This window comes from Mizuhopecten yessoensis, unplaced genomic scaffold, assembly GCF_002113885.1.
Source record: "Mizuhopecten yessoensis strain PY_sf001 unplaced genomic scaffold, ASM211388v2 scaffold3253, whole genome shotgun sequence".
Taxonomy (NCBI): Eukaryota; Metazoa; Mollusca; class Bivalvia; order Pectinida; family Pectinidae; genus Mizuhopecten; species Mizuhopecten yessoensis.
The window spans coordinates 235049-255462 of record NW_018404952.1 but is presented as its reverse complement, the minus strand read 5'-3'; the positions used below and the strand labels follow the sequence as shown (position 1 = coordinate 255462).

The window sequence follows — 20414 nt, the reverse complement described above, 5'->3', positions numbered from 1 at the left end:
CTACCTATGAATATGATTAAATCCCTGCCTAGTGCACATTTTACTATCACATTGTATCACAATGTAAAATTTCAGAAAGATGAGACCTTTTGATTCCGAGATAAGGAAAAACCACCCGGGCTATCTTAGTAGGGCTATCTTAGTAACAGTGACCTTGACCTTACGAACAAATTAAACCCCTAATGCACATCTACATAACAGTGTATCACCATGTAAAATTTCAAGAAGAACATTTGAATTCCGAGATAAGGAGCGTACATGTACCCCCTTGCTCTATATTTAGAAACTGTAATATTGACCTCAACCTTAAGCACTTTTTAAATCCCTATTGCACTTGTGCATATCACCTTGTATAATCATGTTAAATTTCAAAAAGGTTAGACTTTCGGATTCCGAGGTAAGGGCCATAAAACTTAACCTGCGTCTTCAAAATGTTGCTGTAAGTAGGTCTGAGATTACGCAGCTGGGCTTCAAACTAGGTGAGGGAAGCAGGGATGCAGCTGTCAAGAAAAGAAACCTTCACGATCGAATCGTTATTTGTTTAAAGACAGCACATCTTCGTTATGTATGAAAATGAAATTAAGAGAACTGACAAGTTTTCTTTTTACCTGTCCTTAAAATTTCCCTAATTCATTTAGTTTTATATGAAATTGGAATACCAACAGTCTGCTGGAAATACCTTCGATCAGGAATTGAAGAATTCTCACGATTTCATCATCATTACATTTCATCTTGGTTACTGACATCTATCCCCCCTCAATACATATATATATATATATAAAAAGCGGAGGTCGAAATTGGGTAACAACGATATGTTTATATCGACATTCGCCTTTTATTAAGGAATTGGAGCTCATATCATAAGAATAAAGATATATTGTCGTCTTAAATATCCGGTCATACATTTCTGGATATATATTATCATACACTAATTCTTGGACCAGTAGTACGAATTTGATAGTATCCTATGTATTATCACAAAACAGCACAACGTTTGTTCAGAAATAAAATATATATCTGAAAATGAAAGATTTTGAATACAGATGTATCACATATTTCTTTCGTTTTTACATGTGTAATGTGTGTATAAGGTCACGTCAATTTATTTCAATATACACAATGCATAACTCAATAGTCATTGTTAATAGTTATATATATTGCAATGTACTTATCACACGTTTCCGTTCAATGTGCAGCATTATACAGAAATGTACATGTGTAGTAGTATATACACGAGTGCATAAAACTAATTATCACATGACATGATTGAAGTTATAGTTATCAATGGAGGACTGAAGACTCAGATAGAAAATAAACAGGACGTAAATAAGATAAGAAAAATAAGAAACCCCTCTTCAGCAGAACCTAAAATCACATCCCCTAAAAGGAAACACCAAGTGTGTCTGATTCACTGCGTTATTTCAACGGCACACTTGTATACTACATTGCAATGATATGACACCGCGCATCTGACCGTTACCAATGACTTCGGATGTTTAAAAAATATAACATATGTAGTATATTACATACAAATTAAATTTTATTGTTTGGAAATATACAGATATTGCCTACATAATAAGTACATCGGACATCATGTGTTAGTTATATTTGATGTAATGGTCAAACTTTCCATTGTAATAGTTATATTTGGTGTAGTGGTCAAACTTTCAAATTTGACTTTTATATTTGATGAAGTGGTCAAACTTTCCATTGTGATGGCTAAATGTTGGTGAAGTGGGTTTCGTTTGGTCAAATGTTGACGCTTTCCAACGTAAGTGTTTTATTTGGTGATGTTTTAGCCCAGAGTATTAGATTTGTATATACTTTTACATATAATACCTTTCATCAATTTGCGATTTGTACTGTTCTGCCTATTAACTGTGTGACAGTCTATATGACTCATAGAACTACGTGGCTCTCCCATGAATCACATCTCAACGTTTCCGGAAGTAGGCGGGTCCAGACGTCATATTAATCTGACTCATAGGACCACGTGGCTCTCCCATGACCCACGTATCCACGTATCCGGAAGTAGGCGGGTCCAATTCACCTTCTTAGACGTCACGATCCTTCGATCCTTGGTCTTTTGGCGCCGTAAAAGTAGTCGGGTCAAATTCACCTTCTGTGACGTCAACATTTCATTTGTAATTTCGTCAGGATTATCAAACGTCAACGTATTAACTGTATGACAGTCTATGACTCATAGGACTACGTGGCTCTCCCATGACTCAAGTCTCCGTATCTCCGGAAGTAGGCGGATCCAATTCACCTTCTGTGACGTCACGATCCCACGATCCAAGTTCTTTTGACGCCGTATAAACAATCGCTCTATACTACTATTGTCTGATGTTTTTCATCCAGGGTGTTTGATCTTTTCGAATAAATTTTCTTTTACAACAATAACAAAACTGTTTCTTTCCTTTTTAAAATCATCTTTTCTCTGTTAAGAAACTGCAATCCATACATCATTCAATTTGGAAAAAAAATGTTTGCTATATGAATTACAATAGCATCAATAGTGAAGCGATAACTCCTTACTGATTACACACGCATTCAGAAAGGAACAAAAAAGCGCGATGAATTTTCACTTTGTCTCGGATAAACAACGGATAAACGCTTAGCTCTGAGAATGTTCTGCAGGTACATATGTATTATGTATATTACTACGAATCCGAAATAAGCATGGAAAATCTACTTATCGACGTAGAATGAGGATTATAAGCTATTAATTAGATGGGAATAACGAATTGATAACAACACGAAGACAAATTTTATTTAAAGTGTTTTGTAAATAAAGGTACCGTTAGAAAAACAACGTATTCCAAAAAATAAAGACTTTCTTCCTTTCATTCGACAGCTTACATATGATGCCTGTTTCAGTCCCTTGTTTTTCTGACGTCATCTCTCATTTTTGGAATAGAGCGAGCTTCTTTCAACTTGCCTAAGTGTACATGTAATAGATGAGCTTACATGATATCAAATGACGAGATGTTCGATGTACAGCATAGATTATATTGATTGATTGATTGCTTCACTTTTGAAATACGCAGCATTTCCAATTAGACTATTACAAAAACATTGTTGCTCGATTACGTGGTATGTAAGAATCAATAATACGTCTTTCCAACTTGTTCATACACATCTGGAACGCATACACGTGCAGCACACAGGCACAAACTCACGCGCACAAATACAATGCACCTGTGCGCGTCTTCTTAAACACATTAAAACGCAATATAATTCACCAAAATTGTGAGAGAATTAACACTTCTTAAATAACAATACCTGTTATTTACTTATTATCTATTTATTTTCGAATCAGAACAACTGATTTTGTTTGAATTCCACTGGAGATATTCGAAACATTGAAAACAAAATCACCACAATTTACGCGCGATAACACGTATATATATAGATAATATGTAAGTCATATCTAACACATGTACAAGACATAGTCAACAATAATGGCAAGATTCCAATGACAAAGGTAACTTAAGTAACAAAGAACACAAACCTTTTACACAACATGAGCTTACTAAAGCAGAAGTGAAATACGGTGCTCTGGAAGGGTACATACATTTCATTTTTTATCATAAATCATAACAATATCTAGTTGTAACAGGGACCGTTACTTAAGGCGCCCATACTAACCCTGTAGTCGCAAATGATGCTGCAAAAATTATCCCAATGCCATAACACATCTGCATACAGAATCTGAACAATATCGTTCAATATATAATTGTCAACCCATCAGGACCCGACCTAACACGGACATATTATAAAATGAAAAAAATAATTAACGAAAGCCTATGAAGTGTTTTAAGTGTCATTGCTGATTTTAATACAAAATTTAAGAAATATAGGACACTGCATATTTGAGACTTTTCCACAGTTAGGCTGCAACAGACATTTTGCGGTAGATGTTGACTTTGTGTTTGCCATCTTCAAGAACACCATCAAAATATTAATTTTACCAACCTATATTACAGTTCATTAAAATTCAAATGAGGATTTCGTTCGTTTTTCGTAGGAGCATTAAACTGGAATTCTCAAAAAGTCATTTTTTTCCCCTAAAAGCATGTTGTCAAACTAATAACATATTGAATGATCATTTTTGATACAACCAAAACTAAGGATCATATACTACAGTATACATGTAAAAATATCTTGATTTGGTCAGTTATCAGATATTAACAGACAAATCAACAGCCGGAAGGCATCTCAAGTAATGATATTTTCCAGACAAAAATGTGGTCATCTTAGAATAAATTTATCTTATAACTTTTGAATACCAAATATATTTTGATTATAAAAGGACTAGTCAGTCATGACCTACTGCCGGCTGAAACAGGCCATCGTACTATACACATAGTACGATGGCCCGTTTCAGCCGACAGTTTACAACCTAATCATTGGTAAGACTGTCCCTTTCTCCATGGCCCCTTTTAGCCGGTAGTTTACACACCTAACATTTGAATTTGTCCCGCACTAGTCAGGGGCAAAAGACAACTTAACGACATAGGTTTTTGTCCCCAGTAAAAGAGAAAGGCAAAAGACAAACTAAACATTGATGTTTTTGTACCATTGGCAAAATGTACCTACGTCAATGGCCCGTTTCAGCCGGCAGTTTACTAACCCAAGATTGTAAACTGTCCCGAAATATTAAGGGACAGAAGACAACCTTAATACAAAAAAAAAATGAGTTTTCACCGAAGGATACGTGCATGAAATTTGTTCACTTGACGCCATGACCCTCCCGATAACCTTCAGTTCATATGCGGTCGTTAGTACATTCCAAATACGATATAAAGGCATCACCGCAAAGACGAAAAACGATATCTCGTAGTTTTCATCAGTCTTTCGAAGCGGACCAAGCTCACTTTAAAAATGTAAGTTTTGTGTGCATATATATTTTGATATACGTTGTGATGACTATATATCTGTGCGTCACAGTTGCTCTCATATAAATTCAATTCAATTCAATTAATTATTTATTGCGATTTTGCTATTATATTTAAGTTGTTTGAAGATTAAAAGATCGCAAGTTCAACTAAACATGTATCGAACGTAGGTACATTTTTGCGTGTTTCAAACATATCAAATAGATACATTTTACGATTTTCAGTTGTTTTACTAATTAGAATACGTACACATAAAGGACTACTATCGTCATCTTATGTTAATTTTAATATATGTTTTGTCTGAAATGAGCAGGCCTCTCCTATTCAACAAAGACAAATATAAACCATATATTTAGATGTTTCACGTTTCTTCTAAATCATCAATGTTTTTGTTTAGGCCATTCATTTGCATAAAGGAGGACAGTGATGCCCCGTCGATATTTTCCCCCGTTCACGAGGAGCTCACATTGGACGATTTAAGTAAGTGATGCTTATGATAATACAACGTGCGTTTATTAGAAAAGCTATATAAGAGATATGACATATATTATGAAGATATCTTACATCAATATTATTATAAATTGTATTTAAACTATGTCGCTAATACGTGTGCTTTTTCATTTCAAATATATTTTATTGATTAAACAAAAGGATTAAGCAACAGGCTTTGCCTATATAAGCTCTCTCCATGGCTTCCAGCATACTTTTGATATTTGAAGACATTGAATACAATATTTACATACATACATTTTATTTCAACTCATCTCATGACACATGGATACATTTATTGCTAGGTAATATACATTTAATTAGGCTGGCATAATATTTTCATGTTTCTACAGAAAAAAAAAAAAAAAAAATCCTAGGAGAAAAAAAATACAAACTTTTGCGATATAAATATTTAATATAGTTGTAAAATTTGTGTCAAGAAGAATTAAATATACCGTTATGAATATACACAGTATTCAAATCGAATTAAATATATGGATTACGTCTTGACCTTGAGCAACTTAAATTTGCTACGGCAACATGAAATAAAGCAAAACTGATACATGCATGTATGCTGATAAAGAAATGTACCAGGACTTATTTGAATTATATATGTCTTGAGATTAGCTGGGAAATCAAATAGAAAATTAACTAAAAGAAAACAGAAAAAAATAGATATAAAAAAAAATAAAAATAAAATTAAAAAAATATGAAAACACAAAAAGACATAAATAATTATATAAGAACACAAAATAATCTCAATCACTCACTCATACACTCTAACACCACATTTGTATCTACAGGCATGGGTTTGTTGGTATATTTAATGTAGTTTATATTTGTTTGAAACGAATGTGCAGTAGGGCATTAAATATGATAACAAAGTACACTAGTTCACAGGATACAAATATGTGGCATTTTGGTATTTCATAATAAATTATTAGTTTTTCAATAATTAAATAAATTATAACTATTGATTTACATTACTCCATCATACCTTAAGTGTCATGACCACATAAAGTCCCTGGACATTTGTTGCCCTGTGATCAATCAACCTTGGTATATTATATGTAAATATATATATTCATTATCCACTATCAACAGAAATAATGAATTTATCTTACAGAATACAAAGAATACACCAACCACATACAGCTTGTATATTTATCTATTTAAACCGTCCTGTAGCATTAATGTATTTATGCACACACTCCATCAATTGATTGTTCTGTAAATCACTATTACTAGTGTTTCCATTTAGAATAGTACTTAAAGGTATTGTATTATGGAAATCTTCATCATTTAATATAAGATCCTGCATAAAAGTTTGTCGTTCTTCTGTATAGAGAGGACATTCAAAAAAGAAATGATAAGAGTTTTCAATTGCATGACTACAAGGACAGTTTGGACTATTTTTCAAGTGATCTTTAAACAGATCATAGTTTAGTTGACTAGCACCATTTCTTAATTGACACATTAATATATTACTTTTTCGTGAACCAGAGTATTTAAATACAGGTGTACATACATTTTGTTCTGTGTCCCCTACAATTACCTTTTGTATTTCCCTTTTAAAAGTAATAATATTTGTAATATTAGTAAGGTTATTATTGGCACTGTTCCATATGTTCATCATACTGGGAAAAAAACTATTAGCATATAGTGTGGTTCTAGGAAGGGGCTCATTGAAAATTCTTGAGTGCCTAAGATTGTATGTATTTTCTTCTGGGTTTAATATATATGGTTGAATAATTTCATGTAGATAATTTGGGGTTATTTTGTTTGTTATTTTAAAGAAGAAGATGTGTTTATGTTTATCCCTCCTATTCTGTAAACTTTCCCACCCTATTTCTTTATATAATATACAGTGGCTAGTGCCTTTTCTTAGACCAGTAATTATCCTGATAACATCAAGCTGGATAGATTCCAAGAGATCTTTTTCTTGTTTTGTACAGTTATCCCATATAACACAAGCATACTCTAGAATAGGTCTGATAAGTGTAGTATACAATATTTCAAGTGCCTTTCTACAGATTTTATATTTTAACATTCTTAGAACATTTACTCTTTTAGATGCCTTTTCAAAAATAAAGTTTATATGATGTGTCCAGTTACCCTGTTCATTTAAGTAAACCCCTAGATGTTTGTGATTTGTAATATTACTTACCCGAGTATTATTAAATACTAGGTGTGGATGTAGGTTATCTGCAGTAATTTTCTTAGATACTATTAAAGATTCAGTTTTATCTGGGTTGAAAAGTATACCCCAATCATTTGCCCATTTTGATATTTTGCGTAGATCTTCATTCAGACTGTTTGCTGCTTGCTGATGCTTATTGTCTATTATTATGTATAATGAAGTATCATCAGCAAATAATTTTATATTACATCCTATCTCATTTTCCAGATCATTAATATACAAAAGAAATAAGTATGGTCCTAGGACCGAGCCCTGAGGTACCCCTGCTTTCAATATTTGCCAAGTAGAATGGAAACCATCATATATTACTCTTTGTTTTCTATCTCTGATATAATTTTTGAACCACCCCAACATATTATTCTTAGTTCCATATTTCTCCAATTTGTGTATTAATCCTCTATGCCACACCCTGTCAAATGCCTTACTTATGTCACAAAAAACTAGCCTTATTTCATTTCCTTCATCCAGCTGACTTACTATAGTATTATACAGTGACATACGTTGATTAACTGTAGAGTCTTTAGGTAAGAAACCTGATTGATTTTTTGATATTATAACATTTAAAGACAGATAATTGTATAAGTATTTAAAAATGATTTTTTCTAACATTTTTATAAATATTGGGGTGGATCACACTTTTGACCTTTACCTTTATATATAGGGACAACATTAGCACATTTCCAGGTGTAAGGGAGGCAACTCGACTCTATTGATTTATTAAATAATATTAATAAGGGTTTAACTAGAGATTCAGATATTCCCTTTATAAAGTAGGGGGAAATATCATCTGGACCTGCTGATTTATTGGTATTTATTAAATGGAGCTGATCTTTGATATCTTGCTCTGTAATAATGGTATTACTAAAGGTAAATGGTGGAAATTCAGTTAGTGGTGTGACATCATCATCTGTTTTATTTGAAGTTGAGATAAAAATGTAGTAGCAAAATATTTGTTTAGTACTTCAGCTTTCTCTACAGGATGAGTTATTATCTTGCCATTTTCTTTTAATGGTGATTTGTCATTACTTTTATTGTTGATATTTAAGACTTTTTTTGCAATTTTCCACCATTTATCTTTAGGAATAGATTGATCAGAAAGCGAGTTTTGGAGTTTTTCAAGATATATTCCCTTTGCTTTTCTGACTAGCGTAATGACCTCATTTCGTAAATGCCTAAATGTACTCCATGCTATCTCAGTATTGTTTTGTTTAGCTTTTTTGTGTTGTCTATTTCTTTGTCTAATTTTAAGTCTGATGTCATTGTTAAACCAGGGTTTGTCTTTCGGTCTTACAGTTATGATTTTATGGGGTACAAATTTATCTATGCATTCATGTATTTCTTGTGTGAGATATTCATTCATATTTTCTACATGTAACTGAGATAATGTGTCCTCCCAGTCAATAGATAATAGATATTCATTTGCTCTCACAAAATCTGCATTCTTATAATACATTTTTTTTTATAACATTTTTGTTTCAGAGTTTTATATGTTATTTCTGCTCTAGTTGGGCAGTGATCACTACAGAAGGGTACATTTACTTCAACATATTTGACTATATTACAGTTATTTGACATAATGACATCAATACTAGTAGATGAGCTTGCAGTAACCCTAGTTGGCTCATATAAGTGATTTTTTAAATCGTATTTGGTCATTATTCTTGAAAGTCTAGAGTTTGGAGTAAGGTTAAGCATATCTTGATTAATATCGCCTATAAGTATCAAGTCTTTATTTAAATCAATAACTTTTTCTAACATATTATCAATAATATTCCAGTAATCTACTAAAGAATTCGGTGGTCTATATATGCATCCAACTAAGAACGTTTTTTCATCGATTTTAACTTCCAGCCATAGGGTTTCTATTCCATCAATTTCTAAGTCTTTTCTTCTTTTAGCATACAGATAATCTTTTACATAAACTACCACTCCTCCACCCCTGTGTGTTTCTCTGTCTTTTCTAAATATAACTTTGTGGTCATCTAGGAGGATATCAGTATCAGCAATATTTTTATTTAAATTAGTTTCAGTTAAACATATTTTATCAGTATCTGAGAATTCGCTTTCAATAACATCGGTCTTGTTTCTTAAAGAACAAACATTTACATGACATATTGTAATATTATCATGATAAAATGCACTTAAGTTGTTATTTAGAGAATCAGCTGGGCCTGGGTTATATTAGTTTGTATGTCATTGCAGAGGATCAACAGCAAAATCAGAACTTTAAAATAGAACATCAAATTGTTTGGAGTGTGAAACATGTGTACAAATTTGATAATTGGTATAAAGAAAATCTCTGTCATCTCGCTATGTTTATTACACACAAGCTGACATCTAGGGTTCAATCTTACGAAGAGAACTCATTGTCGGCTGTAAGATGACTGAGATTTTCTGCCTCACTAGCACATAGGTATTGTAAATCGAAATAGACCCATGCCGTTGGGAAATGGTAATATATACAACACAATACATAAATGAACAACTCGACTCACATACACCAAAAATAACAAACACACTTACATTCATATTGTCTTCGAATTCCTCACCTCTCACTCCCAGCTCTCGTGGATTTTGTTTTGAACATGATTAAAATAAAGCTTTGTTTCACATGTAGGTTTAAACATTTATGTGACTCTGATTTGTGGTTACTTTCAATTTGCTGGCTAGAGCTATTGAATTGGCTCAGTATTGGACTATAAATTACCAAATAAACTAGTACTTTGTCAATGGGTATTTTATTAATGCATTACACCTGACATGAGAAGAGAGGATTAACATGTACCTTAATAAGGAGAGCTAACATAGTGACTCTTGTATGTGTTTGGGTATGTACTGTACTAATGCCATGTGTTCGGAATACACGCGTTTTGGCCAACAAGTATAAATGTTTTACATTGTGGGTAAAAGGATTAGCTATACACTAATAAAGGTATGTCAAATATTTGCTGTTTTGTCGTTTGTAAATATTATCATTTGTATGAACATCAGCAGGTTGTACGTAACTAAAACCAGACCTGAATGCACATGCATATATGTGCACTTTCATGTACTACCTAGTTAACTTTGTATATAAACGCGACGTTGTACAGCTACTTTAAAGTAAACAGAAATATACATAGACGTATATACAGTATGACTGCATTTTATAGAGTCTGCGTACTCAGACTACCATGTAGATAGTATTGGTCTTACATGCACTTATAAAGTAAACTACGACAACTGTTTACCTATACAGCAGGTTTAATTTTACATTGATTTGTCACAAATGCTCTACTCACCTGACAGTAAATGTCAACTGATCATGACTATGTGCTATATGCATGTGTCCAATTACAAGGCCATGTATAGTTTAAAATCAATAATTTCAAAATCACTGTGTAATTAAAGACATGAACAAATACTAAGCCAATTCAAGATATAATATTTTGGTTACGATTAATCATGAAACGTATACTTACATGCAATTAGTATATATAACTATTGCTTTATCATCACACTTGAAATACATTTAAAATGGTATTCCAAATATATGAAAATATCAGTAATTGTTGAATGTAAATTGGTACAGTCACTTAGAATAGTTAATCAGTATCCTCCTTGTCCTGTTGCAGGGGTGTAAACCTGTTGGATTGGGGCTTGCCTGTTGTTGATGGGGAATCTCTGGAGTTCATATTAGCACCCTTGTCTTTCCTTTGATTGCTACATGTAGCTGGGTTATGTACTCGGCTGGATAATGTTCTGGGTCCAGTAGCAGATCTAGGGGTAGGCTTTGAGGGTCTTTCGGGAGGGTCCGGATAAGACGAGAGCTCAGAGAGCTTTGTGACCTGCACTTTCTCACCGTTGAGACTTCTGATGACTATTCTACCATCCCTAATCCAGGCTCCGGAGACAAGTTTCTGTTTTTTCATAAACCTAGCTTTGATAAACACCTGGGTCCTCTGTTTAGCTAGAGCCTCGTTGATGTAGCAGCGCGGTCCAGAGTTAGATGATGAATTGTCCTCAGAATCAGGGTTAGTGAAGAGACTGAAACGGGCATCATATACAGCAGCACGAACTCTATATGATAGGAAACGCACTATGATGTCCCGCGGAGATGAACTGGGGGGTCCCACCCGATGCGAGCGGCCTATATCCGCCAGGACTACTGCAACACCCAGACGGTTATTGGAAAATTCCAGTACTAACTGATCAGTATCTTCACCAGAAGATTCGTGAATACCTTTCACTTTGATACATGTACGTCTCGAATATTGTTCAAGGTCATCTACCCTATCCTCCAGTGCTTCCATTTTGTTGACAAGGTCATTGATACCCAGGGCCCCGAACAACGTATCTTTTATTAAATCATTTTGTATAAGCTGGGATACAACTTCTTTGACAACATCAGGATCACTTAATCCTTGTAGTGTTTTCACGCTGTTCTTGACTTTGTTAGATAGCACCGGTACTTGTTTATTATCCATAATGAGACGTACGTATAGATCACAATGACAATGATAAAGTTCAATATGGCCGCCCGTACACTGTCCACTTCAAAGTAGTAATAGTATAATAATAGTTTTTCAGGATAGATATGGACGTATGGACTGCCACCAGGTGATAAATCTTTACATACTGTATATAAAACACATCACTTTAGCTCGTACCTTTTAAGGAAGAGTCCACAAAACTGGGATTGAGCTGGCTTTGTTTTTACGCGTCCATTCTCCTTGACCACGTGTGCTTGATATGTATGAGCGCCGTTCTCACCTCTTCGAAAAGCAGGAGTGATATCACTTATTGAAAATTTGAATTGTTGATATTACTCATTGAGTGAGCGCTATCATCAAATCGAATCGATGATGATATCAACAAATTATATTAAAACATTACACAGCGGCCATATATATGAGTATCTGTATGATTTGTAACATTGACTAATCGACGGCGACTGTTTGTGAATGTTTTAATAGTTACATGCATCAGATTGCATAACACTTTTCTCTAGTCTAAACATTGGTCAGACAGGATGTGGTGTAACGTTAAAAGTAAATAACAGACACACCAGTGTAGTATTGGGGATGAGATGCAAATATGGTAATCATGTATTGATATATTGTTTATTTTCGAATATAAGACGAACTTGAAGAGATTTAATAAGATATATGAAATGATAACATAACATTGTAAAATATCTTGTAAAATAAATATAAGGTATCTAAAATACCAAATAATATATATATGCTATAACATATAGGATATGTAAATTACATTGTTGCATATGGTAGTACCGGAGTGAAAGAGAGTGAGAGAGAGAAAGGGGGTGAGGGTATAATTGGTGAAACAGAGAATGAAGCAATCTTCCCGACCTACCTAGACAATTTTGTACTGATTATGCATTTTTTTTATTATCATCTGAAGAAACACTAGCTGACGCTACATAGTAAGTTTACATCAACAGCACTATCATACCATTCTATGTGTTAATAATAATATCTTACATGATGATGATGATGATGTCTGATGATGATGATGATCTTTGTTTAATATGTATGAACAATCATGTACTTAGGAACAATGTCATATATGTTTTGTCTTGTCTTGTAAAAAATGAAATAATAATAATAAAAAAAAAAATCATACCATGCTAAATCTGTATATAAAATCAAATCTTAATGAGATAAGGTTACTCTTTTTTTTATCATATTTTGCCCCAGCATATCATATGGAGTCCAACGACTGCTATTATCTTATTATTATCAACAACTTTCAGTTAGGACACACAAACGCAGTCGTACTCGTCCATTTTCTCTAAAAAATGAAACAAAAACACATTTCTACATTTTACTTAATATATATATAAGCAAGGAATGGAAGAGATTTGACCTCAAATGTCATCTTCGTACACCAACAATTGCCCAAAAATTCTGTGTTGACCCCTACACCCTCTATATAAGAGGCTGACTTTCGTCTCCCTCTTGCTCCCCCTAGCTCTGACGCTTAATTTTACTTGATTTTAAATTAAAAACAAAAACAAAAACTACAGCTTCATGTGTTGAACCCTTTTTGCTGAGTCTAAAACAGAATCCCAAGGTATTGAAGCAATTTTGTCTCACAAATACAGTTTTCTTCCAGCCAATAAATATATGCCAATGGAACAATTCAAAGGTCATTAGAACAATTCATTATATAAGAACAGGTCCGGAATTACGGAAAAAAACACCTTGATCCTCATCTGTGTATACTCATGTGGCGGAGGGGGAGGGAGCTAGATATCGAGTGTGGAGTGTCGGGACAAGACGGGATAAAGGTATAAATCTCCGTTAGTTCCCGTTATCAGCTGTCTGGGGTTAGGGGTCATATGCAGCACACCGCACATATTTTCCCTCCTTCCTACGTCATGGCAAAGACCAAGGAGATTTATTATTCGACTTTAACAAAGCATAGACAGTAGTGGCCAGGGTTCCACTTTGGTCAAAAACGAGCAAAGCAAGATATTTGTAGAAAGTACCTTGTTTGTTTTGCCAAAGAATAATATTAAAATAAACTGAATCCAATTGCTATTTATCGAGATGTACAAAATAAGATATGTATCATAAAAGCATAACCAATCATTTGTGATTTATTTTAAATAAGAGTTATTACATTGGCCTGGGTGTCTGTGTGTGTTCCTGACGTCCAAAACACCCCACCCATCCCACCTTTTGCGGAGAAAACAAAATCGCATAAAAGCATTAATACGATAAATTAAATGAAGAAGGCACACCATGTTGTTACAGTACTAACAGTCAGTGCATCCGAAATATGTTTGGCTAAAGTATAGAAAAATACCTGACTTTTATATCTTCATGTACATGTATTTCTACAGCTTCTGGGTTTTAACACCTGGCTACATGGGGATGGTTCTGTTCGGAAATAGCCAATTGAATTAATACATACAAAAAGAAAAAACGTTATTCTGTTATAATCGTAATTATTTAGTTTAAATAATCAAAATCGATATAATAGTCTTTTATTGCCAATCAATATATTGACCTAAGATATACTTAGTTATCCATTATATAAGCTTGATACACTAAATAGCTAGACATTAGTATTTATAACATTTATAATGTATTTCCAATCCTCTTATTTAACAAACAAATTAAACGTGAATATTTTGGTCAGACATCCGTGTATGCTTTAATGTATTCGTGATCCATCGAAGATCGACAGAATGATACAATATCAGTTTGATATGTAAATGAGGCTAATATCATAATAACTAATATTGTTATTAATACATGCAACTAGGGATTTTGAAACATGGCGTGTTTGTTTTATAGGGACAGCATTTCCTCATATTACATCATTGCGTTATAAAGACTCGGGAAATGGGCAGATCCATCATTTATTATGTAGGAATGGAGTCTTCGTCGAACCAGAGGGCGGATGGGGGAAAAGTGAAAGGATTTTTTGCACTGTTTGCGATACAACTTGTACGTATTTTGTGATTTGGATTGATATTTTAACGAACCAGTATTGGTCTGAATGAAATTTGAATGTCTGTATTTACCTAGTCATAAAATGACACTAAAAGTAGAAAACGAATTCGTTTGTTTGGGGTTTTACGTCCTTACAAACAGGTAAGGTCATACAAAGTTTAAGGACAAGTGTCTAGGGAGACATCACTGAAACGAAAGAGTAGGTAAGAAAGTTAGAAAATATGTACCGTACGGGATCAGAATAATGTTCGTATACCTATGTTTGACCGTCTTTGACTGATCAGATAATTGTGTTTATGTATACAATTCTTTGGAAATCTTATTGATATCAACTTAGTTATAGGCATAAACAAGTTTCAAACCTTATATTAAGAACATGATATATTTACATTTTATAACAGCAGAGAAGTAATACTGACAGTGCGGATAATGATATTTGTCGAATTTTCGAGACAATCCGACCCTTTGTCAAGACCAACATATAGAATAATTAAATGACACAAAATATATAACAAAACACAGAAAAATAGCTACCACTGAATAATATGCTGATTTTAAAGCATATGCCTTCAGACGGCTGATAGCGGAAGGCTTATCTATTATATCAAACGCATCTTTTGATGGTGTACTGAGAAGAAATACGGTTCTATATTTGACTTTTGTTATCTAACTGTTCCACATTTATTCTTAACAAAGGGACGGATTGCCTCTGAAATTCGACAAATCTCATTGTCTACACTGCCGGTATAACTTCTCTGCTTGTATATTAATTTAAGTAATAGGTATCCAACGAACTTTCCTTTTTTCGAATCCAGTGCCCATATTGGACCAAACCGTCGCTTTAAAGTATGAAACATACAAATATGTATAATCAAACACAACGAAAACAGTTGATGACGTCATGATACATTATCGGTATTGTTCTTAGCAAAATACATTTTGGTCCTAAAATATTTAACTACTCAAATCTTCATCTTTCCAACAAATGCTGCAAGATCTACTCTGTTTGATACTTATCGGTCACAATTAAACAATAGAAAGAGGGCTTCTACTTCTAATGCGAGAGCAGCTTGCAGTTCTAGTAGTACGGTTCAACGACCCCACGAGAGACGAGCTACTGTTATGGTAATTATGAATATATATATATCATAAGTCATGATATGAATGAGATGGTTATTATCTAATTTTGTGTAGGGTTCATTACTTTCATATGAATATTTTACTGATCAAACTGAATTTTATGATTGTGTCATTTGTGTCAAATGTGTTAATATGTGTTAGTAATGGCGGCAACTGCATAGAGACTTTTTATTGATATTTCAAAAGAAAAGTTATTTAACTTGCAGGTTCAAGTCGGCATTGGACGATTTAGAAATGGAGTATTTCGCAAAATATCTGCACATAGCCTTTCTGCAACTGGAGGTCAAGTGGTAGTCGGTCCATTTCCAAAAAGCACAAATACAGTAGAAGCTATTAAATTGGCCTCATTCCAGAAATTCCGCTATTCGAATCGTTCATTTAGAAACACGTACACTAGGAGTGAAAGGTTCTACTTGGTGTACAACGACGGGACGATCATTGATAAACTCTCAGACAAGTCCGGAGATTTCTCCATTGAAGGTTACAGAAATTTCGTGAATCCCAAACTAGTATGACCGGATCAGATTTTTCCTCTGTGAAAAAGGTTAGTATACATTTCAAACTTTAGTTATTTAGACTTTGAACGTTCAACAAAAACACAGTCACCTGAACTGTTATTAACTGTACCAGTTGCTATACAAATCATATAAAAATACTAAGTACATATACTCGTTTTTCTTATCTAATATTTCACGTTAGTAATTAAGTTGTTTACGATGAAAACGAACATTAGAGGATAGGAAGTGAGCATTATCATAACATTTATATTTTGTTACGGATGTTTGTGCAGTTACATTTCTCTTGCTCTTTTTTTAACATTCAGCTGATCTACAAGACGTTGAAATTGTAACGGATTCAAGTTCCTCGTCAGATGATCTCCCTGAGCTGACATTTTCTCGTCAGCAACAGAGTGATTCCATGGATTCCACACTTCCCTTGGTCATGGATGTGAGCTTTTATATTGAGAACGAATTTATTTGCAATGAGTCGTTTCCTAATAACTCAGCCATTTCGGTAAGTATAAGCTGGTGTATAACATATTTTAGAACGATCATATAGAAAATTATCCTTCATCTCTCTCTCTCTCTCTCTCTCTCTCGTTTGGTATGAAAAGAGGTGAAAGTGCTGGGGAACTCTAATCCCTTTGTTTATAGAAACATATTCCTTATATAAATTTCCGCACTGATGCTAGAACTGCTCTGATTATATTCAATTACAATTGTTCGGATTCAGTTCCTACTTACGCAAACAACCTGATACTTACATAAATTGCCAATACATTATATGACATACTAAGCGTGCCATATTTTCCATCAAGCCATTTATTTAAAACAATAACGGTTTTTGTTTCAAACAAAGATCCTGCTGAAATATCTGAGCGACGGACACAAAGTGGGTTCGGCGGATGAGGGCGAGACTGTCACCCTAAAATTTCACGATAGATGTCTGCGACTTGATGAGAGACTCATCGAGGTGTCCGCCACATCACACGTGCGCGTGAACGTGGAAATAAACAAAACAAGGTTGATTTTTTAATATAAATAAACAATTAGAAAATGGCAAATTAAAACAGACAAGTCAGTGACAGTCTTTTGTTTTTCGCCTCATATAAACGTTGTGTGCATTTTACATCTACGTATATCTCACATATTCATATTTATCGAAACAAGCGCTGTTTCCGAGATAAAGTAGTATTAAGCTGTAATATTTTTAAAAGTATCTAATATGAAAGGACGCATTCCTAAGTAGTAATGTATATTTTATTTTTATTTCAGTAGCATACCGGGGGATTTCTTTAACAATGCGGATGTTCAGAATGGAATTGTAAAAAGAAACACTGGACCAGATGTAAGTGGCAATATGTTTTATTATAGAATATATATTCTGTTATGGTGTGTATACAGATATATTTTATCAGTTATATTTTTATTAATTTTATTATTCGTTGTGTCTTCTTACAGTGGCAATAGGCCAGTTTCCATTCTGCGCTGTTACAGGGACAACTTTCTCCGAGGGAGACCCCTTGATGTAGATGATATATCTACTTGCCCAACCGGAGAAACTGCATGTATTTTCGTCGGCCGGAACAGCATTCTAAATGATATGACCACTGAGATTCTTGAAGTCCATAATTTGAGATTTCCATTGGAAGTAAACTTTTATGGCGAAGAAAGTGAAGACTTTGGTGGTCCTCGCAAGGAATTTGTTCGTCTTGCCGTCTTTGTGAGGAAGATGGCAACCTGAAGCTGGACGACCTACACGTAGTATCTAAAACATTTTACGTTGCCGGGATTGTCCTAGGTAATGTACCATTTTTGTTCGCCTTGTTTCACATCATTCTTTACCTATACACATTCCTGCATGCACCCCTGAAAACAATACAATATCAATATTCGATTTGCTTTGTATGTTTTTTTTAAACAATTGAAATAGTTCATATGGTAATAAAGATTATATATGAGAAACACATGCAATTGTTGAGGTTTCCTTCGTCGCTGGGAATGTCAGCAGTGAATATACGGTAAATGCAACAACTTAAGGCCAAATAACAATATAACTGTGTTTCCCGTTTTCCGACCGACCCTATTTTTTCATGCCGAGCCTAATCCATAGTATTGAATTGTTTAAAAGTCACTGTTATGCCTTTATTAGCTGTTTAATTTTTCAAAGTGTAGATATAATTTGCTATGTATTTTATCAGCCTTGGCTTGTGGTCAGTGTCAGAGTTTTACTTAAAGAAAGTAGCTAATTATATATATACAAGTAGCCATAGATGATTGTGATTATAATATAGGTTGGGATCTGTAGATTAGGGTGACCGTCTGTAGTCTAGGTGGGGGGATCCAGTCTATGATGCTGACCTTAGCAGGATTTATTGCCAGTTTCACCTAGTCGAAAAGAGGTCGATTTTAAGCAGGGTTTCAGCAGCATCATTTATTTTAATGTAATAGGATTTTGCTAAGGGACAGATACTAAGCTAGTTCAGTTTGGGAGTCGAAGGAGAAGAAGAGAGTTGGGTTTGGGAGTGGAGTAAAGGAGTCTTTAGGAAGGAAAAAAATGTGTTGTTAATATTAATGTACTTTATTTGTTGATCAATTAATTTGAACTGGTGGCAGTGGAAATAGTGAACAGAAAGCATCAGTACTACAAAAAGAACGTAACACTGGTGACCATCAGTGGAGTTGAACTTTGTGTCCAGCAGTAAGAATGATTTCAAAAACGTAACACTTGTCGCAGCACTACTATTTAAATAATATTGGTTATTCCATATACATTTAGGTGGGTCAAATACAAATTTACTTCAATGTATCGTTTGGGCCTGCTCAACACAGAAAAAAGGAATGCAGCGATTTTTATTTGTGTATTTATTTTACTTGAATCGAAAATTATGTATTTCGTGTCATTCGTACTTAATTAAAACAAATGAATATTTTTAACATTCAAGGAGGTGATCAGATTTTCTTCACCAGAAAAGTAAATAAAATAAAACAAAATAACATGTTTTTCCTACCTACCTATCATTTTTTTTTTGTAGCCGAAACAGGAAACACCCATACATTCTTATTTGGCCCTACATGTCTAACAATTAAACTGGGTCGTACATACCTGTGTTTGGGGCTAATGGCTTTGAAGCATCGTTAGCTCTGTAACGATGAACTCGTGCACGTATTATGAGGGCTATTTATTTACGCAATGCATTTCATTAATCAGGATCAGGTCTGGTCTGGCCTCAACCTGTGATAAGAGTTGCTGTTTCACCATCCATCAATGTCATATCAATGAACTATGTGTATTTGATATTGATGGACAACCATTTATTTATATGGAATAATGGAATACTTTTTAAAATATCAAGATTGCTTTAAGCATACCTTGCTCATTTTACATTGTAAGTATTGAGTAATATGTGGGATGTTATCGTCGATATTTCTTTTCTTAGCTAACCATTAGTATATCAAGACACAAAAATAGACATTTAGTCACAGAGAATAAACATAAGACAAAAATAGGTGATTGCACCTAACAAATCTGGTAATAGATACAATATATAATCATTACACGGCACTATATATGTATATGTATAGTATAATATAATGGGAAACAATTGAAACTTGACTTGATTTTGACTAAGTTTAGTCTGGAGCAATGTTGGGTGAAGGGGACTATAAATAGAGGTGTGCTATTTCAATGTCACCCGAAAATAGATTTCGCGCGTGT

At 33.9% G+C, this 20414-nt stretch overlaps 1 protein-coding gene and 1 long non-coding RNA gene across 2 annotated transcripts in view; both read left to right on the top strand.

Moving 5' to 3' along the window:
* The first annotated feature begins 16044 nt into the window (after positions 1-16044).
* On the top strand, positions 16045-17713 carry LOC110447260. The gene is made up of 4 exons (XR_002462574.1): positions 16045-16181; positions 16403-16740; positions 17020-17210; positions 17556-17713. It is a non-coding gene; the product is annotated as an uncharacterized LOC110447260 (long non-coding RNA).
* A 458-nt stretch (positions 17714-18171) lies between these two features.
* The window catches only part of LOC110447265, a 49231-nt gene continuing 46988 nt past the window's right edge, over positions 18172-20414 (top strand). Inside the window, exon 1 of the mRNA XM_021492840.1 lies at positions 18172-18497. The gene's annotated coding sequence lies outside the window, so the exon portion shown is untranslated. The remainder of the gene's footprint in view (positions 18498-20414) is intronic.